Source organism: Danio rerio, chromosome 13 (assembly GCF_052040795.2).
Source record: "Danio rerio strain M-AB ecotype USA chromosome 13, GRCz13ab, whole genome shotgun sequence".
NCBI lineage: Eukaryota > Metazoa > Chordata > Actinopteri > Cypriniformes > Danionidae > Danio > Danio rerio.
In genome coordinates this window covers 46748668-46775000 of record NC_141033.1, presented here as the reverse complement: position 1 = coordinate 46775000, position 26333 = coordinate 46748668, and the positions used below count along the sequence as shown (strand labels likewise).

Genomic DNA, 26333 nt, shown 5'->3' with positions numbered 1-26333 from the left:
AACAGTGAACATCTTTATCAACAGAAAAATAATATATTCAAACATATTGGGAAAAAATAACAAACAAACAAACAAACAAACAAACAAACAAACAAACAAATAAATAAAAAACTACAACATTTAAACTATTTTATAAATATATTTATGCTTCTCTTGATTTTTCATGTTCATAAAAATTTTATTTAACTAATTAATGTTTTTCCCCAACAAATTAGGGCAATATATTGGGCTGTACAAATTTTTATTTAGATTTTTCCAGTAAATGCTTTGGCACTGACTAATTTAATGTACAGTTGAAGTCAGAATTATTAGTCCCCCTGAATTATTAGCGCCCCTGTTTAATTTTTCCCCCCAATTTCTGTTTAATGGAGGGAAGATTGTTTCAGCACATTTCTAAGCATATTAGTTTTAAAAACCTATTTCTAATAACTGATTTATTTTATCTTTGCCATGATGACAGTAATTAATATTTTACTTGATATTTTTCAAGACACTTCTATACAGCTTAAAGTGACATTTAAAGGCTTAACTGGGTTAATAAGGTGAACTAGGCAAAATGGGGTAATTAGGCAAGCTATTGTATAACGATGGTTTGTTCTGTAGACTATCAAAAAACAAAAAAAACAAAAAAAAAAGCTTAAAGGGGCTAATAATTTTGTCCCAAAAATGTTTTTTAAAAAATTAAAAATTCCTTTTATTCTAGCCGAAATAAAACAAATAAGACTTTTTCCAGAAGAAAAAATATTATCAGACATACTGTGAAATTTTCCTTGCTCTGTTAAACATCATTTGGGAAATATTTAAAATAGAAAAAAAAAAATCAAAATTCTGACTTCAACTGTATATTCACAAATAAATTATTGTAAAGCATCCTATTTAAAATATTCATTTAAAAGAGAGAACTGTGAGGGGTATACTCATTTAAGCACTATATATAATAAGCTTGTCTAATAATTAAGATCTAACAATTGTAATTATATTCTTTGTATGGGAAAATCAAAAACAAAGGCAGACAAACATCCACCTACATTACACATACATATTGGCATGAAATCTGCATTCATTTCCCTGGTCATTAAAGTAGACAGCCTGTGAAAATGAGATTGTACATTACAAATAAGATTAATAATGAGTAATTAAACGCGAGACTAGCTGCGAGTTGTTTTATTTCATGCTATAAATATGATCCAAGGGAAACATTTGACAGACGGAAGAACTGTGAGGTTTAACAAAAAGCACAAGCAGGTTTAACAGACCTGTGTTGACGGATAATTCAGTATTATATAGTTTGGCACACGACTCAACACATCCTACAAGGTGAAAAAACACACAACCGGTATTTGGTGGTGATAGTGTCAACTGAGTTTTGTCACACCTGTCATCCTTCAAATATGCTGTTACCCTACAGTTAACATGAAGGGTAATTGTTCGCAGATGAGTAGACTGAAATCTAAACACTGATAAGGCCCCCGGAGGAAAATGATTATCTTTAGAGCAGAGATAAGGATATGAATGTGAATATTAACAAGGATTAATCTGACATTTACATTATGATGTGACAGCAATGCAAACGCAATTACATGCAATATGGACTTTGCCCTCTATAACAATTTCATTTGCAGAATCGCCAAATACGATGCTTTTTTGTAATATTTAGATTGTATTTACACAAGAACTAAAATATATTTTTTGCAAAAAAAAAAAAAAAAAAAAAAAAGGAAAGCAGATGAAAGGAAAGGAAAGAAAAGGGAAAATAAAAGATTTTTCAAGTCTGAAACCTGAAGCCAAATATTAAATAAATAAAAAAATATTTAAATTCCTAAACATTAATACAGAAACAAACTTCATTGTGAGAAAAATAAAAAAAATAAAACAAAATAAAAAAACGATAGAAGCAGTAGCCCTTTTCACACAGTGATACCGGTAAATATCTGAAAACTATTTTCAGAACCATTTTTACGGGTAAAATCAAAAAAGCGCTGTTAACACAGGAAAGGACATCCAGATTTTTTTTTCAGAAAAGACTGTTTACACATCCATTCCAAAATACGGGTAAATTCTGACCTCTAAACAGCTGCGCTTGTATTTGTAGACATAGAAGGGGTCTGGCTTTGTTGATGGTTTCACTTTTATTTAAAGCTTCAGCATTCATGGAGCTGCTTTTGTTCCAGAAAAATTTACCAGTATTTAAAAAAAAAAGGCCTGTTCACACTAGATGTGTGTATGTGTAAAAGGGGCTAGTGAAAATACAATAATATTATGTTGTATTATATCACTACACAATTACTATAGTACTATTATAAAAAAAAAAAAAAAAAACATTAACGGGGGAAAAAACTGAGAAGATGCATATTGCTATAAAAATGTATGAAATTATTTGTAAGAAAAAAACAATAATATAAAAATTAAAGAAAATTAAGTTTAGGAAAATAAAAAATAAAATAAAATAAAATAAAATAAAATAAAATAAATAAAAACAGTATACACATATCTAAAAAAAAAACCCAGGAGCAACAAGGTTTTATTGCTATAAAAAATTTGAAATTCTATAAAAATGTATTAAATTATGTTAACTAAACTAAACAATAAAAATAAATAAATAAAAAATAAAAGTAAAAAATTTAATAAAATAAAAATAAAATAAATAAAATAAAAACAGTATACACATATCTAAAAACCCTATTAGCAAGATGAAAAATGATGATATTCTATAAAATTACTAAATTATGTTTATTAAACAATAAAATAAAATAAAAAATAAATAAAATAAAATAAAACTAAACAAAATAAAACAAAACAAAATAAAATAAAACTAAATAAAATAAAATAAAATAAAATAAAATAAAATAAAATAAAATAAAATATACACATTTCTAAAAAGCCCATTAGCAAGGGGATTATATGGCTCTTGAAAATTATAATATTATTTATATATTACCTAAACTAAACTAAACTAAACCACAAAATAAAATAAAATAAAGAAAAATAAAATAAAATAAAAAATTATTCAAAAAAAACAACAACAATATACAAGTCTAAAAAGCCCATGAAGAGAGGAAAATATTGAGGGTGGATGCAGATTGCTGTAAAGATTCATAAAATCGTTTCTATATTAACTAAACTAAACCAAACCACAAAATAAAATAAAATGAAATTCTTGTAAAATAAAAAAATAAAAAAAATAAATTAATAAAAATTATGTCAAATTAAAAAAAAAGATTACTATAAAAATGTATAAAATTATTTATATATTTACCTAACCACAAAATAAAATGAAATAAAATAAAATGAAATATTGTAAAAAAAAAAAAAAAGTTTACAAATATCTAAAAAGCCCATGAACAAGGGGAAAAAATTGAGGAAGCAAGCACAATCGCTATAAAAAGTATGAAATTATGTATATATTAATTCATTTCTAATTCAACTCACTACATGTTTTTTTGGCATTGACATATTGGGAACTAAATTCAACATAATTTCCTCTGTCTTCATTATTTTGACCTCTGAAGATCATATAGACAGTATTGTTCTCTAAAAAGGAAAATTGGCTCCAGCGTTGATGCATAATTGACCTGCGCATGCTTTAAGCCAAACAACGCTCTCGCCATACACACTCCGCCTTTTAGCAATCAAATATAGAAAGGTTAATTCAGTCTCCGAGACTCTGACGTTGCCAGAAAAGTCATCCAAGGATTACATATTATTCAGACGCTCATCAAAAAGCAGCTAATTAAAACCAAAGGATCTTTATCAGAATGCATCGCTTCGCAATCTGCACACTGAAGCTCTTGTTTTTAATTGCATTTTCTATGCTAATTCCAAATATAAACCAAATATTTGTTGGGAGGGACTCCCTTCATTTCACGGCAGGGTTGCTCTTGATTATTTGGGGAGAGCTGAGCAGAAAGTGCTTGAGAAACGTGGAGGATGTGCATCAGTGAGTGTTTACACTTGCTCTAATTATCTCCTCCTCGTTCTCCAGCACTTTGTTTAATATGTTGGAGGCATTGGGATGGCAAACCAGGGGTGTAAAAATCACATGGTAACAGCATGTAGTAATGAGCGGAGAGACGGAGCAGGGGTGTGGATGTGTCTGCGATGTGACTGGACCAGCGAGATCCTCATTACCGTCAGCATCAGGAGCTCATTACAGACTCGCTGTGTCCTGACTGAAATTATAAGTAATGTTTACGTTTAAAGTGCTACAGAGGCTAAAAGACGACGGAGAAACCTGCAATGCATATAAAGGCCACCATATGATGCAACATCGATTTTGCAAGCTGTTTGGACAGAACTGCATGTAAGTATAGCGTGTCCACAGTAATATTGCAATGATATAAAAACACAAGTTTCTTTTTTAAAATTTCCTGACATTAGGACACAAATCCCAGTGATTTTGAGGCCACTTTGCAACATTCATACTTGTCAGCCCTCCTGTTTTTGCTGGGATTCTCCCGTATTTCACCATTCTATCCTGCCATCATCCCATTTCTCCTGTATCTTTAATATTTCTATGAAAAGTGAAAGTAGCATCAAAGAGCCGATATCAAATGTTACCCGTAGACGTTTCTGGGGATCGCAAATTATGTAGAAAGAGGTACGTATGGCTGCATTTCATTCTTTAAACAAACACTATGGGGCAATATGATGCCGTTTCTTTTCACGCTTATTAGCTGACCGCTTACCTCTGTGTGGGGGGCTTTCCTGCCGCAACCAGTTTGTCCAGTCAGCTCGTTGTGTAAGTTGGCGGACAGAGAGAAGTTGACCACAACAACGATGACGACAGGGTTCCAGTCCATGGAAAATCGGTTCCAGAATTCAGGTAAGACAAAAACTGAATCCAAACAGTGGGTTGGTCAATCGATAAAATTGGTTGGGTTTAGAGAAGGTAGATGGTGGGTCAGTCGATTGATCGGCCGGTCAGTCAGTTATTCAGTCAGTCAGATAGACGGTTGGTCGACAGCGGCCTCTGGTGGGTTTACGCGAGAACAGCGGGTGCAAACAGCACTTGCGAGAGAAATTTGACAAAAACTGCAAAAATATGTACCCCCGGGACGTATTTCGTGGCCTACAGAAACGTCTATTCGAGTATGTTTTCAGAATGAGCCTGGTTTGCCCAAATTAACATCTGTATACGCGATTTGAAGAAGAGCGAAAGTGGACACTTTTGGATTTGGGTGAGTTTTTTTAACAGACAATTACACTTATTACATATTAGAGAAACATGTACATTCTGGCATGGTTTGTTTTAAGCACAAATAATTTTAAAGTCCTAAATGAGCATAAAAAATACAAAAGTAATTAAATGATTTTAATTTAGATCTGTGGATTCTTAAAATGAAACCTCTGTTATTAAACAAAACAGTGGATCCAAATGAGAGATTCACTCGTCCCTAATTAACTACAGTATAGCAGATTTTTAAATACAGTGAATTAAAAAGTGAATGAGATTATATGACTTTAATTTCTGTATAGATCATTGATTTTAATAGGCCAAACCTTTTATTTTATTTAAATTTTTCTAATGCTTGTTATGTATTCTATGTGACGTGGTGGCGCAATGGGCCGCACGTTCACCTTACAGCAAGATGGTTGCTGGTTTGAGCCTCAGCCAGGTCAGTTGGCATTTCTGTGTGGAGTTTGCATGTTTTCCCTGTGTTCACGTAGGTTTCTTCCGTGTACTCTGGTTTCCCCCACAAATCCAAAGACGTGGTACAGGTGAATTGGCTAAGCTAAATTTTCCGTAGTGTATGTGTGTGAATGAGTGTGTATGGATGTTTCCCAGTGATAGGTTGCAGCTGTAAAGGTATCCGCTGCCTAAAACATACAGGATAAGTTGGCGGTTCATTCCGCTGTGGCGAATTCATTCATTTTCCAAAAGGAAAATGAATGAATGAATGATTGTTATGCAATCTATCATTTGAAGCTGATTTCCTTCCCATATTTGAAATGATTTTAACTAGGCTAATAATATGGAAACTGCTCTGAAACTGCTCTGAATTAACAGATTAATGAGTTAGGGGATGTATTTTGGGAGTTCTTGTAGGTAGGTTTGATTGTTTTTTATTTTTTATTTATTTTTTGAGGGAGCAGCCATTTGTAGTGGTGTCTGAAACCATAGTGGATATTCTGAATTGCACTCAATCAATCGCACATTGAACCGCTATAATGAGTTTAAATAGAAGTACACTAAGTGGAGAACTGGATTAAACTACACGTCTGGAAACACGATGGCATCAACAGTAGAATTCGATCTGTGTATGTTTCTGAATAAATTATTATGTAGTTGTAAAATTCATGTGTGCATGACAGAAATCTAAATATTTTGTTCAATTACTAATAGAAAGCTCACTAAGTGTGAAGTAAAGCACAAACAAAACAGCATCCATTCCGGTGCACTGTGTGCTTGAATACACTCACTTGTTTTCATTCACTCCCTTAAGTGGATTAAAGTAGTGGACTAAAATAGAGAATAGCGAATGAGGGTATAGGGTGTGATTTTGTATACAGATGTGGTCAGGAAAAATATCCATTTGCGACAACAAAGACCAAACCTCTGAATGTACAACGCGTAAAAACCTTGAAGCAGATAAGCTACAGCAGCAGAAGAGCAGCACAGTGGTGACAGCTAAAAACATGAATTAGGTAAAACATAGGTCAGAGCCAGCTCCAAATTGCTGAGGATTGAACTCCATGTAATCCTCCTGGGACTTTCAATTGATTTATTTTGAATGTCTTGTACATGGGAGACAGGGGGTCCAATCTATTATTACTCCAACCCTAAGTCTCTAACAGTAACCTATTGTGTTTATTAACATCTACACCTACCTCAAGCTTAAACCTGCCCTTTACAGTCATGAAAAAACACTGTTGTGACACAGTGTCACTAAAATTACACTATATTGATGTGGCATGTAGCTATAACACTTCTAGCCACAGCCCAACCTGCCCGCAGCATAAGTTCATCTAATTTGTAGGTCTCCAGGCTGCAGTGAAATATATATATACCTGGAAAACAGCAAACTGAGGGTCCAATTTACACAAACACACCAAAACTGGACAGCAGAGGACTGGCAAAAGATCGCCCTGTCTAATGAGCCTCAGTTTCCGCTGTGACCTTTGAATTGTAGGGTCAGAATATGGAGTAAACAACGTGAAATCATAGATCCACTCTACTCCTACTGTATGTCAACAGTTCAGACTGCTGGTGGTGTAAAGGTGTGAGGGATATTTTCTCAGCTAACTTTGACCCCTAATGCTGAGTTCAGACTGCATGATTTTCAAAGAAGTTGTGTCACAGGTGTTTTTAAAGTGTATGAGGTAACGCTTCTTAGATGCTTTATTTACACTGCTGCATCGATGACAGGAGCTTTCACACTGCATGACTTTAAAATAGGAAGAATCGCCAACAACCTTGCCTAAACTACATCTCAACCAAACACACGCAAGACTGACATGGAAACAACGCAAGGTCAAGTAATATGTCTTTTGTTATTAACTACATATTGAGAAAGAGGCTTTTAGTGGGGTAGAAAATTTACTTATTTTGCTCCATTTTAATTGAATGGAATTAGCATTTTTTTTTTCTTATTCGACCCGGTTCTGGTATTGCTCAGATGATACATCAAACAGACTCCAGATACTTAGCATGCTCACGGGTGTTGGCGATTTATCAGCGATCTTCTCAGATTGCGTCTTTGATAGTTAACATGTGACTGTTACTCGCGTGAATGAGCACCGTTTTACCGTGATTTCATGCATTTGTTGACGATTTATCTGTCTGCGAGTCAAAATCGAGGCTAAAATCATGCAGTCTGAACTCGGCATTAGTGAGCACTGTTTAAACATCATAGTTGACCTGCATGTTATTTCTGACCATATTTATCTTTTTATTTTCACTTATGTTCCCATGTGTTGGCTACTTCAAGCAGGATAAAAAGAAAAAAAAAACTTTCATACAAAGCTTTAATAATATCAGACTCACGCCAGATCTCAATCCAACCAAAAGTACATGGTCAACAAAGATGGTCCAAGTTGCATTCTTCGAAATAAAAGTACTGGGGCGGTACTTTTTGAAAGGCAAACCATTGTACTTAAAAGGCTCACATTTGTACCCTTAAGGTGCATATTTGTTCCTAAAAATGACAAAAGTGTAATTTGTAATAAAGCAGGGGTGTCAAACTCAATTCCTGGAGGGCCGAAGCCCTGCACAGTTTAGTTCCAACCCTGCTCCAACACACTTACCTGTAGGTTTCAAACAAGCCTGAAGGACTCAATTAGTTTGATCAGGTGTGTTTAATTAGGGTTGGAACTAAACTGTGCAGAGCTGCGGCCCTTTTGGAACTGAGTTTGACACCCGTGTCTTAAAGATTACAAAATTGTACCTTAATGTACCGATGTGAACCTATTGGATAAAAAAGTGACACTAAACGTTTTGGTACCTTTATTCCCAAGGGCAAGGTAAAGTAAGCTACGCATATATGAGGAGTTTAAATGCAAAAACCTCTAAATGCTGTCAGAAATTTTTAACATTTTTATCAGACTTCTGTATATAGGTTGAGTAATTTTAACTTTTATGGCAAAGGATAAGTTCTTTGCATGGTCTTTAAAGTCAAATAAGAAAACATAAACAAAGGAGGCTGAAGAAACTGTTTAGTGCGGATAGAAATTTCGGTCACACTTTACAATAAGGTTCATTAGTTAATGTTAATGCATTTACTAAGATAAACAAACAATGAACAATACATCTACTACTGTATTTGTTCATGTTAGTTAACATTAGTTGATGAAAATACAGTTGTTCATTGTTAGTTCATATGAACTCATGGTGCATTAACTAATGTTAACAAGCATGGACTTGAATGTTAATAATGCATTAGTAAATGTTCAATTATGATTAATAAATGCTGTACATGTGTTGTTCATGATTAGTTCATGTTAGTAAATGCACTTTCTAATGAACCTTATTGTAAAGTGTTACCTAAATTTCAGACACTAAGAGGATTTTTCATCTAAACTCATCTGAATATATTATCTTTTATGTATGCATGCATGTAAATTTTCCCCACATTCACAAAGGTACAGTAAATATGTGCACAATAAGACCAGGGACATTTGTTATGTAAATGAGTTTGTTTGACCCATTTTATGTTATATTTAATATGTCGACAGTCAGGTTTAAATGTGTTAAAGGAATCTTTATCAACATTTTACTGAGAGTATTTAAAATTTAATGAAAAATATTCAATATTCAACAGCAAAATGTGCATCTGGATATATAAGATTCAACTTGTCTCTGAATACTGCATATTAATTAATTACTAATCAATTAATTAATCAATTAAACCTTTGTTTGTGTGGATCATACCAGACATAAAATAATAATAGCTGTATGAAAATAATCTGAAGCTTAGTTATAGTACAGGGATTGACGGTTGGTTTTTAACAGTTTTAAGCTATCTTTCTTTTGAAGACCAGTGCCAGATTAACAACCCTGGCTCATTCTGAAAACATACCGCTATATACATTCCTGGAGAGAGCCAAATATGTCCCATAAGCTACGATTTATTATTATTATTTTTTTGGTTTTGGTTTTCGCAAATCCACCAGGGTGTAGTGATGTGTAGGCTTTTTGAAGTCTCAAATTTCTTTCTCGAGTGCCATGTTCTTGTGCAAATCCACCAGAGGATGCTCTCAACTGACTGACTGATCGACTGACCCACCCTCCTCCTTCTCTAAAGCCAATCAATTGTGTTTTCAAAAGCACTGATAGTCCCGCCCACCCACTTCCCTAAACCCAACCGACAGTTTTAAAAAGAAATCCAGATGAAAAAAGCCCTTGTCAGATTTTTACCACATTTTCAGATTTTACCATATTCTCACCCTATTATTTACTAGTTTATTTTAATTTCTGGCTTCTGTTTATGTCTTACCCGCTTCCGAGAACCAATCCTTGCCTGAATCGAACCCTGTCATGGTTTACTCCTCCCTGCATCTCAAGTCCCCCGATGAACATAGCGAGCCACTGGACAAACTGGTAACAGTGGAAAAGCCGTCCATACACACATCCATAAGCGGTCAGCTGGTAAGTGTGAAAAGGAACGGCGTCATACTGCCCCGGAGCACTTGTTTTAAAGATAAAATGCAGCCATAATGCGTACTCATACGCCCACAGAAGCTAAGCAGGGCTGCGCCTGGTCATTATCTGGCTGGGAGACCACATGGGAAAGCTTTGTTGCTGCCAGAAGTGTTAGTGAGACTAGCAGGGGATTCTCAACCTGCGGTCTGTGTGGGACCCAACGCCCCAGTATATTGATGTGAACAAAATACTGCCCATTGAGCACCATCTTTCGTTAAACCGAGGTCCTGACTTTGCGGTCATTAAAAATCCCAAGATGTCCTTCGAAGAAGAGTAGGCATTTAACCTTGGCATCCTGGCCAAATTTGCCCACTGGCCTCCTAATCATCCCCATATCATATTTGGCTTCATCACTCTGTCTCCACTCCACCAATATGGCTGCTGTCACATTATCCAGGTCGATGCTGCAGATTCCCCTCAAAAATGTGTAACTTTGAGTGTCCAGGAAAGCGCTATATAAATGCATGGAATTATTAGTATTATCCTCATCAAGTAAGAGATAAAGAGAACCACTTTAAATCTCAGTGGCAGGAAAGATAATGAGAGATCAGCGTGTTTTGGCAAATCAAAATGCTCAACAACTCGGCAGAACTGTTTCCTGCCGTCCACGCAAACGTCTGACTCATTGAAATCCCTGAGTTTCCTTAATCAATACACTCCTGGCACACCATTAAGACACATTCATTAAATCTTGTATGAAACGCCCATTTCTGAAGGAGAAAAATGTAGAGAACTCCATTAAAATAAATTCATTATTTTGCCTGTCTTCATTAATGTGACCCTTGGAGATCATATGGATAATATTGTTCTCTAAAAGGGGAATTGGCTCAAAACCCCGGGCATAATTGAACTGCACAGACTCGACGCTGAGTAACCAACGACAATTTCAAAAGATGGATAGGGAGAAAGTCAGCCAGATGACAAACAATCCTGACCTGATATATAAATATAAGTCAGCAGTCTGCTCAGGTGAGAGGGAAATCATGCATTTTAAAGGTTCGTTTCAGGAGAATGCGAGCGGTTTACAGGATTTTTGGCACACAAATCCATAGGGTAAGGTTGGCAAAAAATACAATAATAAGTATTTTAAAATAAAATACCAAATACCTTACATTTAAGTGTATCAAAATAAATTACAAAATACAGCAGCCACAACTTGTATCAAAATAAAATATTTTAAAATGTCTACACAATGCTTTTACACAAGAGCATGATATTTATTTGCAAACCCTCCATTGACAGGCCTTTTCGATTAATCCCTTCACAATTATACTTCACAACAGCTTTTCTCTGAACAAGTTTTAGCTGCCATTTTGTTCATCTCTACTTCTAATGTTCATGAGGAGGTATAAAATATAATGTTTTTTTTTTTTGTATATTTGTATATATCTTGTTTATATTTGATGAAGAAAATCTTGTCTTGAAGATGACCTCTTACTGTTTAAACATTTTAATGCCGAAAAAAAGTCAGAACAAAACGCTCTAATTGTTGATTGTGTTTTGGGTAAAATTGCCATCATCTCTGTACAATGATTAATCAACCTCTTAATATTTTAAAAAGGTTGGTAAATGAAAAGCACATTTAAAATTTTTATTCACAGATTTTTTCATAAATCATTTTTGTTTGCCTTTGAATTGGCATATGAAACAGTCAAAGTATTGTTGGGATCGCCTTTGTAGGAATAATTTTTATGTTGTTTGTTTTAACAGCAAACATTTGACATCAGCAATCCATCTAAAACTGCTATTATTTGTTCAGCATACTCTTACTCCAAATATTTTTTTTTTTTCAGTTCTTCGATAAATTGAAGAGTCAACAATGTCCAAAGCACAATCTGAGGGTTCATTATATATATATATGTATACTTTCTCTGTATGATTAATCAATATGGTCTTAAAATATTGTTATTTGGTATGTAAATGTGCAGAGGCTGACACACCTGACTATACGAACTAATAAAAAAAAAAAATGAAACATTAAAATAAAACATCAATAAAAAAATAGGCAGTTCATTCCACTGTCACAACCCCTGATAAATAAAGGACTAAGCCGAAGGAAAATAAAATAAAATAAAGGTGACGCGGTGGCACTGTAGGTAGTGTTGTCACCTCACAGCAAGAAGGTTGCTGGTTCGAGCCTCGGCTGGGTCAGCTGGCATTTCTGTGTGGTGTGTGCATGTTCTCCCCGTGTTCGCGTAAGTTTGATCCGGGTGCTCTGGTTTCCCCCACAAGTCCAAAGACATGTGGCACAGGTGAATTGGGTAAGCTAAAATTGTCCTCTGTGTGTGTGTGTGTGTGTGTGAATGAGTGTGTATGTGTGTTCCCTAGAGATGGGTTGCAGCTGGAAGGGCATCTGCTGCGTAAAAAACATATGCTGGATAAGTTGGCGGTTCATTCAGCTGTGGTGACCCCAGATTCATAAAGAGACTAAGCCGAAAAGAAAATGAAAATAAAATAAAATAAAATAAAATGGTAAATAAATAAAAGATTAATCAATAATGCATTTTATTATTAAATGGATTCTTTTATTTTGTATGTAAATACAAAATAATATTTATATTTGTATCAGTTAATAAATAATAAGTGCAAACTGACACAAAAATAAATCGTAATACAAATAGCTAACGTAAATTTTAATTTAGAAGTAGTAGGTTATCATTACTATTATTATTATTGTTGTTGTTGTTACTGTTGTTGTTAATTAACATTTTTATTTCTTAAGTTTAATATAAGAACATTTAACAAGAGAATTACATATATTTAAAAGTGAAAAGTCTACAACATGTGAATCATGATAATCAGATTTTCTAGATATGATGTCTTCCACACTTCTGAATGGCACATTAAGAACAGGCATTTCAATTGCTGGCAAATTAAAGCATGATGCACTGTAACCTCTAATTGTTTTTAACATGTTCTGAAAGGACAAAGAACATTAAGTTTCACCCTTTCACCTTTTAACAGGCAAGAATCTTTATTTAGAAAACTGTACAGCTATTGTGCAGAGCAATTCATTTGTCCAGTGAACTGCCAAATAACCCTTTCAGCAGCTTTAATATAAGGTTACTGCCTTAAACATGCAGGCAAGATTCATTCCTTTAACAATTTAGATCTTAGGCAGTCATTCCCTCTTTGTTTCTGTTGTTTACTTTCACAACGGCCTCTTAGTAATTCAGCTTAGTGGATTTGCAGGATTTGGATGTAGTGCTCTTCACTAAACCCAACTGTTAACCAAACCCAACCGACTGAACATCTGATACATACTGGAACGCATTACTGAAAAAGCTTTAGCAGATTCAGATTCTGTAGGAGATTGATGTGGCATTAGTGGTTGTAAATATTTGAAGCGTTTATGAATTAATGATTTGCTTGCACACTGGTCTGTTATTGTTGGGACACCTCCATACACCTAAACCAGGGGTGCCCAATCCTGTTCCTGGAGATCTACCTTCCTGCAGAGTTCAGCTGCAACCTTGATCAAACACGCTTATCTTTAGGAAGACCTCAAGAAAAAGCATACAGGTCAATTCAAATGTGAGAACAGAATAGGATTACTTTCCAGTAGTGTGAACAACCCAGAGTGTGATGCGTTTGTTGCAAAGGTTTTAAATTTTGTGCGAACCCAACCATGTTGGCCAATCAGAAAGGAGAAACCAGAACGCACACTGATGTCATGAGGTGGACATGTAGTGCATGAACACACTGTAGTATTTAGAGTTTCAGAGAATCTTCACCCTGGCTTTAAAAAAAAGTTTCGGTTTCAGTCCCCCAATACTTCATTTTTTTGTGGACAATTGAAAAAATTCATAATTCATAGAATTGTGTGGTTTTACCCATGTTCATGTGGATAGGTTTCAGAAATAAAGGAGAATTTTAACTATGGTAGTAATTTCAAAAGCTACAAATTTGCAGTTGTAGAATCCAAATTGGTACCCAAAAAGTATTAAAGTGTACATCTTTAATTGTATAGGTACTAATATGCAGTGTTATGTTGCGTTCACACCAGACGCGGAACGCGGGTCAAGCGCGAGTGATTTACATGTTGAGTCAATGCAAACGCGCGAATAGACATCCTGCGCTGCGATACACGCGAATGGCATGGCGCAAATGATGCGAATTGCGCGAATGGCGCGGGGCGAACTGAGCGTTTTGCGCGTTTGACGCGCTTAACGAGCGTTTTGCGCGAATCTCTCGAGTTCAAAAATCTGAACTTCAGGGGACATTTGCGCCGCATTAACCAATCAGAAGCTTGCTCTTGTGGGGGTGTGATTGTGATGTAGAACCTGTTGATGGTGTCCCGGGGGAAATCCTCCAGGCGACACCGACAACAAGTCATCAAACTGGGCTTGGCTCACTCAGAGGCATCGCTGAAAGTCTCCGTCACCCAGGTTCAGTTTCGTGAGGAGTTTATGAGCTCACAGAGCTGGATGCACATCTGAAAGGATGCAGTGGACTCAGACACGACCCTAAACATATCAACGCTGTTTTTCAGTCTCCATAAAGCACATTAACACTGTTATTTTCTTAATAAAATCCATGTTAGCCATTTAGCTTTGAAGCTAGAGTCACCGGGCAGACAGAAGCCCTGCCCATCACGCGAATCCGCGTCTGTTTTGAAGTGAATTTGACATGCGATTGAAGCAGATTTGACGCGCGAATGAAGCGGGGGTTGACGCGCGAATGAAGCAAGTAAACTCAAATGTTCACGCGCTTTATCCACGCGCTCCACGTCTGGTGTGAACACAGCATTAAAGGGGCAATAAACATTTTTCTTTTGGTTTAAGTCTACCTCAGACTTAAAAAAAAAATGCTTTATGATGGGTGTGGAGCACTCTGAGCAGAGGGGGGGTGGCTGGCAGAGCAGGGTAAAAAGAGGGGAGACAACAAGTTGTCAGTTGCCTCACAAAATGAGACACAAACCGTTAGGAGACCAATAATTTTAAAGTTTACAAGGTTAAATGCAAAAAAAAAAAAAAAAACAGTAAGTAATTCAATGCCCTGCTACATAGGTTTTTTTTGTAATTTTATATACACATAACCACAATTTTTTTATGTCATTATAAAGACAATTGTGTTTATATAGACACTATAAATGAGGCGGACCTCTCTCATCCTGAATCCCCAGGTCTGAATGCAGACACAATGGATAGCAGTACAGCAGGTCTCTAGCCCCATCTATTTCAACCATTAACCTTACTGAAAACCTAAAGATTTTAAACATGTGCAAACATGGCACCATGGATAGGCAATGTGTCTGAATGGTAACAAACTCAACTGATAAAAGTCAAAGTCCACCATTCTCATACAGCTCTCCTGAAAAAAATGCTTTCTTCACACAAACAGCTTTGCTGTATCGGCCCTGACAGCATTGCGGGGACAAACATGCAACAAGCCCTATGTATCATGGAAACAAACACATACAACCAGTGCCATGTGCGGATGCAGTCTCACCCAAAGACTGGGTCTCACAGCTTGACATGTCTGCCTTGCATTTCGGAAAGCACGTGCATTACTTGCATTACTCTCGCAAATAATTAGGAAGCAGGGTCTTCTCATAGGATAAGAAAACTCTGCTATGAATAATATTGAGAAACCGACTCGTCATCACTCCACTAGTGGATGTGCACTACGTCACCAATTTTGATCCTGCCCTAAAAATTTGTTTAAACCCGGAAGACGAAATTCGCAGGCAAAAGCTCCAAATTATCCAGTTTTCCCACAATTAAGGCTGACAGATGCTAACGTTGTCTTAACTTATGCTCAACACACACAAATCTTATAACATTTAAAAAAAAAGTACCACAGGGTGTCCTGAACCTTCAAGTGTAACGCAAGTAGCGCGAGTTACGTATTAATATTACTTTTCTAAGTAACAAGTAATGCATTACTTTTAAAATAGAAGTAATAACATTGGAGTTACTTTTTTGAAAATGTAACGCGAGCCACTTTTTTGTTTAATTAATTAGCTTTTAAAAAATAAACAGCAGAATTAAAATTAAAGCAGTCACAATGAATCACACAGTCGATGAGAGAATGTGTTTATTATGTTAAATGCATTGAAGAAAAGGAAAAGGGAATTGTCTCAACGAACAGTACAAATAGTACAACAGTAACAAACATATTCCTTAAAAAAAAAAAAAAAAAAAACAAGTTTTGGAAAAGATCAAGCCACAACTAGGTAATAAAAAGTAATGTAATCAGTATTTATACAGCGCATTTATTGTGTGTGGCCATACATCCAAGACAGAGGAGAGACAGTGACAGAGCCAATTTGGTGGATGGGGATGATTGGGAGGTCATGATTTGTAGGGGCCGATGGAGGGAATTTGACCAGGACACCGGGGTTACAACCGTACTCTTTTCGAGAAGCCCCATGGAGTTTTTAATGATCACAGAGAGTCAGGACCTTGGTTTTTAAAGTCTCATCTGAAAGAAAAAGGCAAAAGTACCTTAAAAGTAACGTAACTTATTACTTACCATAAAAAGTAACTTCAAGTGTTCACACTTAGCTGATTGATTATAAAGCTTGTTTGGCATGCTGTCCCAGGAGAGAGTCCTGAGCTCATAAGATCCTTGAGCCTGAGGCTCCCTCCCATTTGCAGGGCGAGAGGGGGGTTTGAGCTCAGGTAGATCTTGAGAACTACGACTGTTTGAATCTAGTGTGCAATTAAAGATTGGTTTAGGGTTAGATAACTACTTAGGAGCATGTTTATTGTGACATTTTAGATTAGTCACTTAACTTTAGTTGCATGTTTTTGGATCGTGGAAGGAAACCAGGCGACTTGGTAGAAACCCATGTGATCAAAGGGAGAACATGTAAACTCCGCACAGAAACATTGACTGGCTTGGTAAGGACTAGAATCAGTGATGTTCTTGCTGTGGGGCAACAGTGCTAACCACAAGGCTGCCATGCCACCCAGAAAGGAGGAGGAGTAGGGGAAGAAGGGGGATTTTTTAAAGCAATGGAAATTATTTATGGAGACTTAGGAATTGTCTAATTGGTAAATTATAATTTGGCTAATGCATGATTAGCTATGATCATTCATAAGTACGTGATCCTCTTGAAATTAGTTTATAAATAACCTTCACTAAGTAATGCAACTAATTACTTTTGTGTTAACTCAATATTGTACTGCTTTACTTTTCAAAAGTAATTTTCCCCAACACTGCTAATACGTACTGTTGGAATATCAAGCCAATTCCATGCATGTTCAATAAGAAAAGGTCTGGAGAGTGTTTTCTTCAATGCCAAAAATATTAGTAATTTATTAGATACAAATGAAAAATTTGATGACAGAGCTCTGGGTTATGTTACCCCAATGCAATACAAGAATTACATTCAAGAGGTTTGCAACTAACATACATTTATCCAGCATATATACAGCATCCAGCATATATACACAACTGATATTAACAGGTGGAGTTTTGGTGAAACGTCATTTGTCAGTAATTATTCAGTCCTCCATTGGCTGCACCTTAGACATACTTCCTCTTTTTCTACGAATTCTCTGCACAACAAAAAAGCATACAACTTTCTGTGTTCTGTGTTCAGTTTTAACACCTCTTTTTAGACAGGAAGTTTCTGCAGAGCTGAATTTAATTTTGGACCCGCATCTATCTACTTCTGCAAAAATGCTAATTAGTATGAACAGCACTCATACAGAACAGTAGAAGTTCAGTTAATATATGACCCTTACATGACCAATACAAATAATTGTTTAATTAAAAGAAAAAGAGACAAAAATAATAATAAAAAAATGATTCCTATTTTAAAACAGTACCTCTTAGGTTCCAATGGACCCTTTAGGCACAAATGCACCCCTAAGACAACTCTCATACCTTAATTTTTGAGAGAAAATGCTAGGATGAGTCTTATGTTATGGTACCGTCTGAGACCCCAAACCATGACATATATGCCCCTATTCTCACCCTTTCAGTCTGCGTCACCAAACAGACAATCAGGAGATGAGTTCCTTTCACTCCGAGCTGCAGCACAACTCATGTAAGAGGAGAAAAACATTGCTTTCCTCAAGAGTGTGCAGCCCATTTCCCCAAAGCTCTCAGCGAGTCAGTTTTTATATGCAGTCGAGAGCTGAGAGTCGCCCTCTGCACTGCCTGACAATCAGACGACTGTCGACGGAGAGAAACAGACAGACAGAGACACAGAGAGAGAGGAGTGGCCCCTTGTGTTTCCGTCTCTAACGAGGAGCCACATACACATCCATCTCATTTTCTCGGTCTTTTCTGTGAATTCTTCTTCTGTGTGTCATGAATAGGATTTATTTTTTTCACTGACAGCTGCCTCATCAATGACACATTCTAATCGGGCAGAGGATTTCATTAATTATCAATGGGTCACAAACTTTTAGTGGCAAAGTTTCACAGTCGGGCCACAACTTCGGCTGAACATCAAAGAGAAGTCAGAAAACGCTCTCAGAGAGCAGAATATACTAAGCTGAATTTTCAGCCATTATTACAGTTTTTAGTGCATGAAAAAATAATATACAGAATAAAAAGCAAGGAAAAAAAAAGGTAGTAGTAATAATAATAATATTAATAATACAAAATAATAATAATAATAATAATAATAATAATAATAATAATAATAATAAATAAAATAAATGAATTCCTGTACCGCATGTCTTTGGACTCGTGGGGGAAACTGGAGAAACTATTTTGGGGGAGCTTGGGGGAAACTATTTTTAAATTAGCTTACCCAATTTCCCTATAGCGCATGTCTTTGGACTGGGGGGAAACCAGAGCATTTTATATTTAATTTTATTTTAATAAATTTAATTTAATTTTATTTTACACTACAGTCAAATTAGTTTATTCGATTCACTTATAGCACATGTTCTGGACTATGGGGGAAACCGGAGCACCCGGAGGAAACCCACACAAACACGGGGAGAACATGCAAACTCCATACAGAATGACTCGAACCAGCAACCTTCTTGGCGACAGTGCTAACCACTGAGCCACCATGCCGCTGACTAATAATGATAATTATAGCAATGATAATAATATAAATTTTATTTTAATTATCTTTTATAATTAATAATATATGCAATCAAATAATATAAAAAATAAATCAAAGTAATTAAAATAAAAATTTATCATTTTGCAATAAAAAAACTTAGTTTCATATAACGATCATCATTCTTTTTATTTTATTTTATTTTTTTTTTTAACTTTTTTACCAGTTGTGTTTGGTTCCATGTTTTTTTGGAGTTGACTCCAATTCTCAACTCCTATTTTTGGAGTAAGTGCAATTGATTCTGGAATCGACTCCATTTACATACACTTAAAATAGTGCAATAATTAAACATGCTTTATCATAACACGCTTTATACAATGCTACTGCATCGTATGTGTACTGCCTATACTTTATAGATTGTAATTGTCTAAATTAAATAATTTAGAACATTACATTGCAATCTTGGAGATATATTAAAATAGAGCTCTATTTTAACTATCTGGGTGTAAAATCTAAAGCGCATAATGCAAAAGCATTAAGGGCATGTCCGAATACACTTTTGCTATTTTAGGGACAGAAAAATAAAATGTGCACCCTGGCGCATGGTTAAACAGGGTTGTGCTTATTCTTTTAATGAGTTTTGGGTGTTTTTGTCTCATCTCCAAATCCCTTTAAGAGTCAGTTGAGTCATGCCATGGGTCAATTACTATTTATATGGTAACTTTTTATTTATATGGTACTTTTTTACAATTACTATTTATATGGACTTTGTAGGTGTAGAAACTGAATGCTTTACTACCGAGAAAACAGTTAAACAGACCATCTGCAGTGCGAGGATAAAAAACAAGCCTCCTCCATTTGGCCTTTTTACTTTCTCTTTACTTTACTTTTACTCTTTACTTCTTCACTTTGTGAAGGAAACGGTATTGTATGCACTCCACTTAAGACATCCATATTTAATTTTGTTTGTTAAGCACAAAGATTTCTTTCAAAACTATTTCTAAATTCTTTTCTTTTTCCAGCAAATGATTAAATGAACAATAATAACGAAGTGTGGTTTATATCCAAACCCATGTCCTATTCTTACACCCCATATAGTGATGCATACGCCTCCAAAATCTAGCAGGGTTTTGTTTTTATTAAAACAAATTTAAATATGCATATAATAAATAATACTGCTAATAATAATAACATTATTAATTAAATATTATTATATAATTTTATATAATAATTATATAATTATATAATGTATTATATATATATTTTTATTATATAATATCATAATATAATTTTATTACATTATTATATAATAACATATATATATATATATATATATATATATATATATATATATATATATATATATATATATATATATATATATATGCAGATTGGCATGAATAAACTGAAAAAAGCCCCTAACAATGCACCTTAACACATCTCCTTTTTAGACCGGCACACCCATGAGCTCACAAAGTGGCACAAGTGGATTTGCTAATTAATCGTGGCACACAACATGGCGCAAAACGTGAAAATTACTGTTGTGCTGGTCTAAAAATAGCAATAAATCATGCCATGCACGTCTTGTGCCTTATTGCGCCGGGTGTATGATAGGGCCGAGAAAGTTATAGCACCAATTTACTGTTGAAATGTTTAATAAAAAGACGTGTAGCCGTTCATTAACAAAGAAAAAACACCCCAGTTAAACCTACAAAGTTTAAAAAAAAAAAAAAAAAAAGACACACAAATAATCTACTTTTTTCACTTTTACAAATTTTTACTTTACTCTCCTGTAGACTTAAAAACCATTAGATTTTATTATTATTTTAATGAGAATATTATTATTATTTTTTTTATTATTATTACTATTATTATTATTATCATTATTATTATTATTATTATCAAACACACCAATCAATAGCCAAATTAAGGCTGAACATTAATTTGATGGTTTTGATTTTCTTTTACAAACCTATTTAGTCAACAACAGTACATATGCAGGCTATCATATATTTCTCCTCTGGTGGTTGAAGCTTTCAGCCTATAGAAACAGTTTTGGCTCAGAAGGAACGTCAATTAGAGTGGACATCGCTGATGCCTCAGTGCCACTTCCGCAAACATTACAAATTTAGCGGTGGACATGGAGAGCAGCCCTTAATAAACCCTCCACCACGACATCCTCAACCCCCACCAGTGTCAGAAGCCGGGAAACACAATGTCTGCGCTCCGCGGTTTATGCCACCAATGTTGATTTAAAATGATGTGCGGTGTCACATCGCAGGCAGAGCTGGACTGGACCCTCACAAACCTTACACCTTGTTACCACCTTGTTATCACCTCACAGCGCCTGCAGCCTGCAGCTTCCCCACGCCTGAGCTGCTAATTCAGGCAGAGCTGGAGCCACACTGAGCCTGGAGCAGATGGACACCTGTGGGTGTGAGGGTGTGTGTATGTGTGTGTGTGTGTGTGTGTGTGTGTGTGTGTGTGTGTGTGTGTGTGTGTGTGTGTGTGTGGGAGTCAAAGTGAGGGAATGAGTGTGAGTGAGTGAGTTATTGAGTGTGTGAGCGTGTGCCTTGAATTCCTTACATTGTGAGGACCAAATGTCCACACAAGTATAGAAATACCAGTACATTCTGTTCTCATAGGGACTTTTATTATATATATATATATATATATATATATATATATATATATATATATATATATATATATATATATATATATATATATATATATATATATATTTATTTATTTATTTTATTTATTTTTTATTTTTTTGGAAATGACTCAAATCACAATGATTAAATCAATCATTACTGAGAGATTTTGTAAACCAAACAAGTGTGTGTGCGTGTGTGTGTGTGTGTGTGTGTGTGTGTGTGTGTGTGTGTGTGTGTGTGTGTGTGTGAGTGACGAATCATCTGGTTGACTGAGCCTCAACATGTCCATTTCAATCCTGCAGACTCCCCCACACACATGAAATCACAGTCGGATAACAGGTTTATAGAGAGAAGTGGCTCTGGAGGTTTGCTGTAATAAACACAGTAAATGTCTGCAGTCACAGTTTCAAGATGAACTGCTACTTTAGAGAAAATGTGCCTCTACTGCAAATTATCTTTCTAATAGCATTTTCTCATTGATTGTTTTGGGGGGTAAAATTAGAAGGGATGGAGGACATGTAAAAATGTGCGAAAAAGAGGAATCGCTCACTATGAAAGTCCCAGCATTCGGTTAAGGAAGAAGAAGATGGACTTATGTAATTATACACTCACCGGCCACTTTATTAGGTAATGCAAATTTCTAATCAGCCAATCACATGGCAGCAACTCAGTGTGTTTGCGCATGTAGACGATCTGCTGCAGTTCAAATGCCTTGTTGATGCCAGAGGTCAGAATAAAATTGCCAGACTGGTTCCAGCTGATAAAAAAGGCAACAGTAGCTCAAATGCCCAATCGTTACAACCGAGGTCTGCAGAAGAGCATCTCTGAATGCACAACACATCGAATCTTGAGGCGGATGGTCTATAGCAGCAGAAGACCACACTGAGTGACACTTCTGTCAGCTAAGAACAGGAAACTAAGGCTACAATTGACACATGTTAAAAGAAATTGAACAACAGAAGACTGGAAAAACGTTGCCTAGTCTGAGGAGTCTCGATTTCTGTTGCAACATTCGAATGGTAGAGTCAGAATTTGGCATCAACAACATGAAAGCATAGATCCATTCTGCCTTGTATCAACGGTTCAGGCTGGTGGTGGTGGTGTAATGGTGTGGGGGAAATTTTCTTGACACAATTACTACCAATTAAGCATCGCATCAATGCCACAACCTGCCTGAGTATTGTTGCTGACCATGTCCATCTATTTAAGACCATTGTACCCATCTTCTGATTGCTACTTCCAGCAGAATAACTTGCCATGACATAAAGCTTGAATCATCTCAGACTGGTTTCTTGAGCATGACATTGAGTTCCCTGTACTCAAATGACCTCCACAGTCACTAGATCTCAATAAGGTGTACCTAATAAAGGGGCCAGTGAGTGTATAGCAAATCCCCTTTAGAGATTAAAAACACTGCACTCTACCAGCTGAGGATACAAGTACGCCATAACAATGCAGAAAAACAGATTCATTATAGGATCATGCCAACAATTTTGACAGTAATTTACAAGACAATTATTTCCGATATTAAAATTGTTTTGCTTTTTTTGTCAGTACATTGCTAGAAAAGAATACATGAAATTTATGGTACAAATTAAAATTAAAAAACAGCATCTGTTGTTGTCAGCATTTTATCATCAACAATATAGTACAAACCGTAAAAAAACTGTCATTTTATGGTAAACGTGTATTTCATTAATTTATACTGTTAATACACCAATGTTTTGAAGTACTAACATCTACACACCTTATCCTTTTTTACATAAACAAAAACACAACTATATGGTTATTAAAAAAAAAAAAAAAAAAAAAAAAGAATCGTCAGGGAAAAACCAACTTTACAGTTATTTATTTAAACCTGCTAAGATTTGTCTCTGTTCCAGGATTCCAGGGGGGGTTACTATGGACCAGGTTTGGCTTATATTATATTAAAGAGCCCCTATTATGGGTTTTTGAAAATGACCTTCCATGTTGTGTGCAACACAGCTCTAAGTGAATTGAAATATCCAGCTAAGGTTTAAATCTGAAAGTGTGCCATTTTTAAAACTACTGATTCATCTATTATAATCAAATCATTCATTCATTCATTCTCTTTTCGGCTTAGTCCCTTCATTATCCATACACACTCATTCACACTCATACATTACAGACAATTTAGCCTACCCAATTCACCTGTACCGCATGTGTTTGGACTGTGGGGGAAACTGGAGCACCCAGAGGAAACCCACACGAACACAGGGAGAACATGCAAACTCCACACAGAAACGCCAACTGACCCAGCCGAGGCTTAAACCAGCAACCTTCTTGCTGTGAGGTGACAGCACTACCTACTGCGCCATTGCGACGCCTAGAGTCGAATCATAGTGGTTTCAATGAATCGTTGTGTGTAACGAGTCTTTTCGCCGTGTCAGTGTGATGTCGATACAGAACTCAAGCCCTGCCTATTTGTTGCACGCACAGACCTGGGAAAATTTAAACCCCCGGCCCCACCTACAAACACTGTAGAAGGAAAAAGAAGAAGACAAACACTTTAGCAGATCCCGGTTGAATAAACTTGGATAGACATTGTGCTCAGAAGTGTGAGGAAAAGTTAGTGTTATTTTCCCTACTTAAACATGAGGCTGAGAAGAGTCAGTGGTTGAAGTTTATTTTTGCAAAAAAATACTAGTGATGGGAAGTTCGGATCATTTTACTGACTCGGATCTTTGAGTCTCGTTCAACAAGATGAACAAATCTTTTTTCGAGTCATTTCGTTCATTTGGTTCAATTTGCCAAAATATTATTAAAATGTTACGAATTGCTTTCAAACACATCTACACCTAGCCCAAAAGGTTGATTGCACGGCAAATAAGTCATAAGTAGAATATAACAAGGAGAAAATAATAATTCAATGTTTACCTGCTCTTTTGTCTATGTAGGCATTTTTGTCTCTTTGCTCAGCTCATCATGTCTTCAAATGTCAGGGGTTCATTCACGTTACACTGACAGTCACATATAATCTTAATCAATGCACAGTCTAACCCGATAGGAGCCATGATCGTTAATTCATCACGTGACAGAATAACTCAAACCTAAGGACTCGAGAGATGAACGATTCAATTCTTTTCCCGGCTCTAAACGCGTATGATTGGCCCGTGAGGAACGAATGACTCAGACCCGATAGAGAACTCGAGAGATGAATGAATCAATTCATTTTCCGGCTCTAAACGCGTATGATTGGCCCGTGATGAATGAGTGACTCAGACCCGATAGAGAACTCGAGAGGTGAGCGGATCAATTCTTTTTCCGGCACTAAACGCATTTGATTGGCCCGTGAGGAACGAGTAACTCAGACCCAATAGAGGACTCGAGAGATGAACGGATCAAAACTTTTTCCGGCTCTAAACGCATATGATTGGCTCGTGATGAGCGAGTGACTCAGACCCAATAGAGGACTCGAGAGGTGAGCGGATCAATTCTTTTTCCGGCACTAAACGCATTTGATTGGCCCGTGAGGAACGAGTGACTCAGACAATACAGAGGACTCGAGAGATGAACGGATCAAAACTTTTTCCGGCTCTAAACGCATATGATTGGCTCGTGATGAGCGAGTGACTCAGACCCAATAGAGGACTCGAGAGGTGAGCGGATCAATTCTTTTTCCGGCTCTAAACGCATATGATTGGCTTCTGCCAATGTGATAAAGACTTAAAATTAACGATACTACCTGCACAAATGTGCGCACACGCGGATGAACGAATCATTCCCTGAGAGGACTCGTAGTTCCCGAGTCATATTGAAGATTCGAATCGAATTGAAAAGAACGAATCGTTCATGAACGACCCATCACTAAAAAATACCTCATCATTTTAGCCCCAGCCTTGCGCTGTGTTCCCATCAATTTTCTGACGAGTGCTACAAAAATCTACATGCTTACAAAGTGGCATTTGTCGGCCGTTTGTTAAAGGAAGGATCAGAAAAGACTATTGATGCATGGGACTTTGTCAGAGCTTGACAGGAACTTAACAGTACACAGTTCATGGATCAGTTTCTTCCTCCATTTCACAAGTGTAAGTAAGTGCGATTAAAATGGTTGCCTCCTTGTTTTCTCTAGCTTGCAAATTATGCATTTAATTGTGTTGTGTTACTTGTAACTGCTCCAAGTGGCTTGTACTGTATCTGGTTAACTCTTTATAGTCTCATATCGGGTCTAAAACACATTAAAAACGTGATGTGTGATGCTTTATTTATGGATTTAAATGCATTTGTGAGCTTGTGATCCTCTGCTGTTTGTTGCTATGGCCACTTTTCCTACAAACGTGCGGCAGTCAAGTTTCAAAATAGTTCAGCTTTTTACGCTGTGTGGATGAATACTGACATGTGTCATGGTTAGGAATAGAGCAATATGCTGGTGTTTAACTGCACTGCTTTAATGCACTCCTGCATTGGGTTCACACATAAGCTGCATCCCAAATCGCATACTTATGCACTATTCTACGCCATTTTTTAGTATAAATAGTCTAAGATTATTCACACTGAAAACTCTAAAAATAATAAGTGCATTTTATTTACCCGGATG

At 36.0% G+C, this 26333-nt stretch overlaps 1 protein-coding gene across 12 annotated transcripts in view; it reads right to left on the bottom strand.

Moving 5' to 3' along the window:
• LOC147834296 (uncharacterized) overlaps positions 1–26333 on the bottom strand; it is a 340821-nt gene that overhangs the window by 135992 nt on the left and 178496 nt on the right. For 2 of the 12 annotated variants that reach the window (XR_015506369.1, XM_087279747.1), the window contains one exon: positions 16165–16564. The exons of the other annotated variants lie outside the window; for them this stretch is intronic. The gene's annotated coding sequence lies outside the window, so the exon portion shown is untranslated. Of the gene's footprint in view, positions 1–16164; positions 16565–26333 lie in introns of those variants that run through there. 12 annotated transcript variants of the gene reach the window in all.